Raw genomic sequence first — 7,351 nt, 5'->3', positions numbered from 1 at the left:
GTCTCTCCCCTTAACACTTGCAATTGTCCGCGATCTTCACTGCTCGGCGACACGAGAGAAATGAGATTTTGTGCGCTCACAACGCCATACACGATAAACATGTTCGCGCACCGATCGTAAAGAATCAAACATTTTCGCGAACATGGATCGGTACGCGAACAAGCCCATACACGAGTAAACCGCATGTTTACACATACCGATCGAACGCACATGTGTGCCTGTGTATGGCCGCTATTAGCTAAAATTACTTCATTATGCTCTGCTGCTCTCAACTTCGAAAGTAACTTCAGATCGTTTGTCATATGTGACGTTGCGCCGGAGTCAACGTACCATACATTTTCGCCGCTCTGATGCTCTGAACACATAACGACGACAGACCACAAACGACATCTGTCAAATATTAAACACGTTCTTATGGACCCTCATTTTGACGACGATACGAAAACACGACTGTAGGCCGACAGTTGACATTCTCGCTAATTCCTATTTGCCACCGACAGTAGAACGACAGTAGAATGAAGAGGAGAGATGAGGAAGAGTGGTGATGCCACTAATATGTAAAATGTAAAATTATTCACAGCTCTTACAAACTTGACGTTATTTTACAAATAAAAGCATAAAATAGTTCTATTTTATCATTTGTAATAACAATTGATATTTTAAAACAAAAATATACACCTATTTACTTATTTTTTGCATAAAAAATTTAACTTTGAACAAAATATTAAAATTTCATTGAAGTGCAAGGTATCAGTATGACCACAACGAAATTGTGTACATGAAAAATGGACAGCTGCGTTGTTTTGTGTACATGCGTTGTTTTGTTTTCATTTCACTTTCGTACTCTCGTTTGTCGTTTGTCGTCTGGTCGTTATGTGTTCAGTACATGAGAATGCAAACACGAATTCGCTAACAGCGAATTTGAAAACATTGCCGTCCTGCTTTTACCTTCATTCTCTTTTACTTTCGTTGATTTCGGAGACTTGCGACACTCTTTACGCATATGGCCTTCCTGACCACAATTAAAACAACGAAATATTTTCCGATTAGAACTTTTGTCGTTCCTTTTCTGTTGGAAATTCTTCGAATACAAAGCGTTGTCAGTATGATCTTTGCTACAGTCAAATTTGACATCTTGCAACAACAAACTTTTAAAGCTATCGACAGTTAATTTCGCTTTCGAATTCTCCACAGCCATAACGAGTGCTTGATACTCATTAGGCAACCCAGCATGCAATAATGATGCCACCAGCTCATCACCTACGTCCAGACCTGCATTTTGCAACTTGATTGACGTCATGACCATCTCGTTCACATAATCCTGTAAAACTCTACCTTGAGAGTTAAACCACTGTCTTCATACGCAGCCATTAACTAATCCCATGCATCCTTTGCAGTCACTGCGTTTGCAATATGCGAAAAATTACTCGGCTCCACCATGCAACTTTTTAGGACCAAATACGATTTAGCATTCCGCTTCCAAAAATCGAAATTTTCACGTCCGCGAAGTTTTTCAAATGGAAAACTAAGAGCACCTGCCGCCATTTATTTTAAATAAAATTAAATTCAAATAACTTTACTTTTAGCGAAAGGCAAATAACTTGTTGAGCAATAGGCCCATAACCCGTTGAACAGAGTTACATACGCGCAGTTTCAATGTAAGATGACCACTAACTTTATTGAATATAATATACATAAGAACAGTACAAAAGGAATAAGAAGAATAGTGATGCCAGATTTACAATATTTCATAACAGTTATCCACTACGACAACTCTCAATAAAGCCAAGGGAATGCTCTGTATTTGATTGGATCAGAAAAGCGTGCTGTATTATGAGCTTATATAAACCATTAAAGATTCAATAAATTGAAGCCACCGATTGCACGAGGCAGTAATTTTCTACCAAGACAAAAATTTACCTACATTGGTGAAAGAGCAACGATTGGGATTCGCTTTATAGCCTAGACTTTGACGTTTCTTTCTACTTTTATTGCAGTAGATGCAGAACGCCCTAACTGATAAACATCAGAACAGGGTATGAAAAGTTAGTTCTTTATTGAACGCCAAGCTGGCGATGTCCTTTTGGAATAGAATCCAAATTGCAGTAAAAATTTAGGCACGGTTTTATTTTGTAGAATCAGGATTTTGTTGGGAAATATAATATTTCATCGAATCGTAAGAGCCTTGATACAGAATAAGTTTTGTTTTGAAAAGGGTCTAGCGACGAAATGTCAGTTTTGCAGTATTATGTTAAAATTATTTTAATATTATATACTAATTTGGTTTATGGTCCTTTGCGCGTTGGTCACGGCGAATATCGCATTCGATGGAACGATGACGAGATATACGACGACCTTGACATAGTTGAGCGAATTAAAAAACAGCGGCTACGCTGGCTAGGTCATGTTGTCCGGATGCACGAAAACACTCCAGCTCTGAAAGTATTCGACGCAGTACCCGCCGTGGGAAGCAGAGGAAGAGGAAGACCTCCACTCCGTTGGAAGGACCAACTGGAGAAGTACCTGGCTTCGCTTGGAATATCCAATTGGCGCCACGTAGCAAAGAGAAGAAACGACTGGCGTGCGGTTGTCAACTCGGCTATAATCGCGTAAGCGGTGTCTACGCCAATTAAGAAGAAGATACTAATTTGATCAGCAATATAACCAATTAGAACTAAAATATTTGGTTAAATATGAAGTAGGCTAGCTTTGGTTACTGCTTCAAAGTCGTACATATTTTTACAAAGTCTTCTATTTAACATATAATATAACATATGACTGACTTACATACAACTGTAAGAATGATGCTTTATGATTTAAATTTTAATATGGTTTTCGGTCTTATTCATCAAATATAAAGTTTCGTACTCACCTTTATCAGGTAATAAATTCGTAGATGCATCATTTCTAATATCCTCGAGCAAGTTTTCTTGATTTTCATCTCTCATGCATTAGTAACAAACCATTACACGTATTAAGAGATTACAGCAGCATAGTTCAAATATTATAGGTTAGTTGTCACAAGCACACCGGTTTCGAGTGGGCGGGTTATCAGTTATTGAAAATACAGATGTGTTAAGCCAGTTTATGTTTTTTCGTATTTATAATTAGTCTTTGGAAATATGTCTCAAAAGAAAGTAATGAATGGCTATGAATAGATGAGTTAACGTTTGTTATAATCAGAATTTCTTACCATCAAAGGCAATATTTTTCTAACTAAGGACTTATTAAACTTTATTTTCGCGCATGAACTTTCCCCTCTGTACATATATATAAGTTCATAATGAATTAATTATAACTCCTTTGCATATAAGCTCTATGCACTTACATTTCATAGATTTTGTCATTCAATCAATTAATACTAAAGTTGTTATAAAAGCTACTAACTGTCTTCAAAACTATAAACCTAAATGAAGAAAATCAGGCAATAAAAGCAACAAAGGTCTTTGGCCAATATGTATGGGTATACATATACAGAATTTATTGACCATAGGTCCAATATAAACGTAAACACCGGTAGTAGTGAGGTTAGTAGTAATTGCAGTCTTTTATGCAGGATAAGCTGGTCTATTGGAAAGTCCGTCCAACCAGCAGACTCAAGAGATTTCCCACCTAGAGCAAAGCGTAGTGTATAAGTATTTGTGCTTTAAAAGAAATTTGTGCCGAGTAATAACATTGCATATACGAACAATGCAGCAGAAAGCAGGAAAAATTATATGTATATTAATACGGATACCGGATTTTAAGATGAGAATATGCTTATGCATGGGCAGTCTACTCTAAATATATGTCAATAAGAGGGCAAGAAAAAAGGGGGTGTATAATTTGTATATTCGTCATAAATGAAAGTAAAGTTCAATTCTTGCTACAAATTTCAGGCTGGCGCAGGAAATTGGGCAATTCAGTACAATTGGCAAGTAATACAATTAAAAACCTAAACAATCAATTGCATAGTGAGCAAGAAAAAAAGTCAACTTCGGCTCTACCAAAACTATAATACCTTTCACAAGTGCATCTTTTGTAGCATAAAGGGGTATACAGAGTGTTGCATTGATTTCAGCTAAATGCTTTATCACCAGCTTCTTGGTGAAAAAAGGACGTGTGAAAAGTTTTTGGAGAATATTTCAAAAACTGAGGCACTAGTTCACCTATGTACAGACGAACATGGCTAACGCGACTCAGCTCATTATGCTGGTTAATACATATACCACTTTGTAAGGTCATCGAAGTTTTTTTAAAACGTCATAAATCTCGTGGCAAACTTAATATACCCTGTTAAGGGGAAAAAAAATAAAAAAATAGATATGCAGATTTACAGCCATATCATTTGTTATGTTAGATATAGTTTTTACTGTTTTTCCATGCCAATTCATTGTAATATATTCTTCTAGATGACAATAACCCTCTTTGTTCTTCTATGGTTATTTCTGAGAAGCGAAAATTAGTTGGTGAAATTTTAGTTTGAATGAAAAAATTATTATTTGTGCCTTTGCATTTTTCCGGAAAGGAAGAAGTCGCACGGTGCCATATCAGGTGGTTAAAACGTGATTTTTGGTCAAATAATCGTAATTTTGTAAGCCGAAAATTTCGGTCAAAATGCGATAAATCGCTGTTTTGGAGATGTTCAATTCCATTTCCATAAACTTCAATGATTTTTGATGAATTCACGCACAGTTTCGATGAAATTTCCGGTGATTACGGATTTTGATTGGCCCACATGTTGATCATCATTTATGTCCTCACGACCGCTTTGAAAACGTTGAAAGTACTCGTACACTCTGCTACGGGATAGGCAATCATCGGAGAATGTTTTCTGGAAGAGCAAAGAAAGTATTCTGTTGAATGGAGGAATCGACAACCTTGCGCAGTTTAGCAGGTAAGTATCTCGACCTTTGAATTGCAGCATAGAGATGGCGCGAGCCATCTTTGATTGAACTGTGTGTGAAACTATCGGTATAGATGACTTTTTGAAAGTATTTTCAACCTTTTTTGCAACTATTTTTGTAACCTCTTTACTCCTAGGTTCATAGTTGTCGCCTCGGAGTCGCCCTATACGAAATCTTTCAAACTAATAACACAAAAGAACATCCTGGTAAGTAGATACTGGGACTCAGAGAGATTGTACGGTAATATGCCAAACACAGGACATTTCTGTCTAAATTTAAATTTAGATACAGACATTTTGAGTTCTGTCTTCTGTTGAGAGAATATAAGTGAAGGAACTCGATGAAAAAATATTTATGCGGAGACCAGTCCGAACGTATCGTATGGCGCAGGGAAATGAACTCGACGAAATCACCGACAAGAGTGAAGGAACTCGATGAAAAAATATTTGTGTGGAGACCTATCCGAACGTGATAGCACTCGGCGAAAGAAGTGTGGCCGCAAGCCGATTTTCACCTTGCGCTGTGGCGCGCCGCATTTTCGCTCGTATCTCGGGAACGGTTCTTCCTACGGCCATTATCACATTACCATTTCGGTAGCAAATGACGTGACAAATTACTTTTGTTTTATACATTTTGCCATGAGATGCGTATTTCAGGTGCTAGGTAGACAATTTCACGATTTTAGGCGAATTTTCCGAAATTTCAAGGCCGGAGTTGGGGTTGAAGATGCAATCCGATTTCGAAACAAAAAGTTGCATTGGAATCAGGAAGTACTAAGGCAACTTTTCCGCACTATTAGAAATCCCGAATCGAAAAAAGTCCGGAATCGACCTACCCTATTGGACAATTCCATAAAGTTATTTTTTTCTATACAATTTTTTTGCTTTGTTTTTCAATTATTTGAATCGTTCAAATTTGTCTTTTGCTTCAAAAAATTTTGAAAATTTGTGTTGCACACAAAGTGATCGAGTACTCCCAGAATGCGATGACATACGTGCGGTATTATTAGTCGCGGTCAATCAGCAAGCGACCGTCATAGCAAGACTTTTCAAGCAACAGCTTCGATGGACTCTATCTTGAAGCAACGTATATATGGTGCTGTTAGATGCTAGATGTACTCTGTTGAGTGGCAAAAGAGAGGTTTGTCGCACGCACGCATTCTTCTTTGGATGGTGGTTACACTAGATCAAATTGATGAAATCATTTCTGCGGAAATACCTCATATGCGAGAAAGATCCAGTATTATACGAATTGATGACAACCAATATAGTTCATGGACCTTACGGACACCACAATCCCACTTCGGTGGGTAGTCTGGCAATTAAACGCACGAAAACAGTATCCACGTTTCTTTCGGAAACACGAACTAGAAGCGATGGATATCCACTCTATCGGCCTTCACTCACCAGACGACAATGCCAGAACATTCAGCATTCACTTTAGAAGAGTGAATATCGAAGTTGACAACACATGAATCGTACTATATTCACCATTATTGTCCAATTCACATTCAAAAGTCATATAAATGTTTGAGTATTGCAGTTTGGTGAAGTCGAAAACACATACTTTTTGTAAGATACGTACACCAAAGGAAGCCACATGTTATTATTGGTTCTTGAACGATATTGGTCGATACGTGAACTGCACCCAAAGCGCTTTGTAGGATCTTTATTTTTTGCAATTCATGAACGTTTTGCGACTAGTTTGTGTGCGCCTCGCAGTTAATTTGGAGAAGACCAACGTATGCACTTCAACCCAGAGAATACAGTAAAGCCAGTGGAAACGCCGCGCCAGCAACAAAATTAGCATTTACGAGTTTTTGTTCAACTTTCGTCCAGAGATCCGTTTGTAATGACATTCAGAAATACCTTGCTATTATACATGGAATGCATCGTCGAATAGTTACGCAGAAAGCAAGGCCAAACCAGTAGATGGACATCCACAACTAATGCATTGGGACGAATTTACACAATCCACCCGAATAACGACGATTGTTTCTACCTTCGTTTGCTATTGATAAATATTCGCGGTTCAACTTTATGTGAGTCATTGCGTACTGTGTGCAACCTTCTTAAGAAGCAAGCCGTTGATTGCTAGACGATTTTGTCATTTCAAGTTCAAACCATTCCGTTTCCATTAAAAATTGACATTTGAGATGACAATCAACAGGTACACAAGGATAGTCTCATAGTGTGTGGTAGATAATTTGGGGGAAATGCTATGCTTTTCCACACGGCCATATATAGGTGGCGGGCTCACGTATTTTGGAAACCCTCTTTATCCGTACACCGGAACAGAAACCACAAAATGTGGTTAATCAAGCTGCGTTCAATCATTGACAAAAAAAAACTGAAATGATCAATTTTACTTTTCTTTTTTCATATCATAAACAACATAAATATTGACGCAGGACAATCGGCTCCGGAGGCACCTAGTATTATCACATATTAATTACTGCTCTAATA

The sequence above is a fragment of the Bactrocera dorsalis genome, chromosome 1, assembly GCF_023373825.1.
Source record: "Bactrocera dorsalis isolate Fly_Bdor chromosome 1, ASM2337382v1, whole genome shotgun sequence".
Taxonomy (NCBI): domain Eukaryota; kingdom Metazoa; phylum Arthropoda; class Insecta; order Diptera; family Tephritidae; genus Bactrocera; species Bactrocera dorsalis.
Note: the sequence above shows the minus strand (reverse complement) of the source record.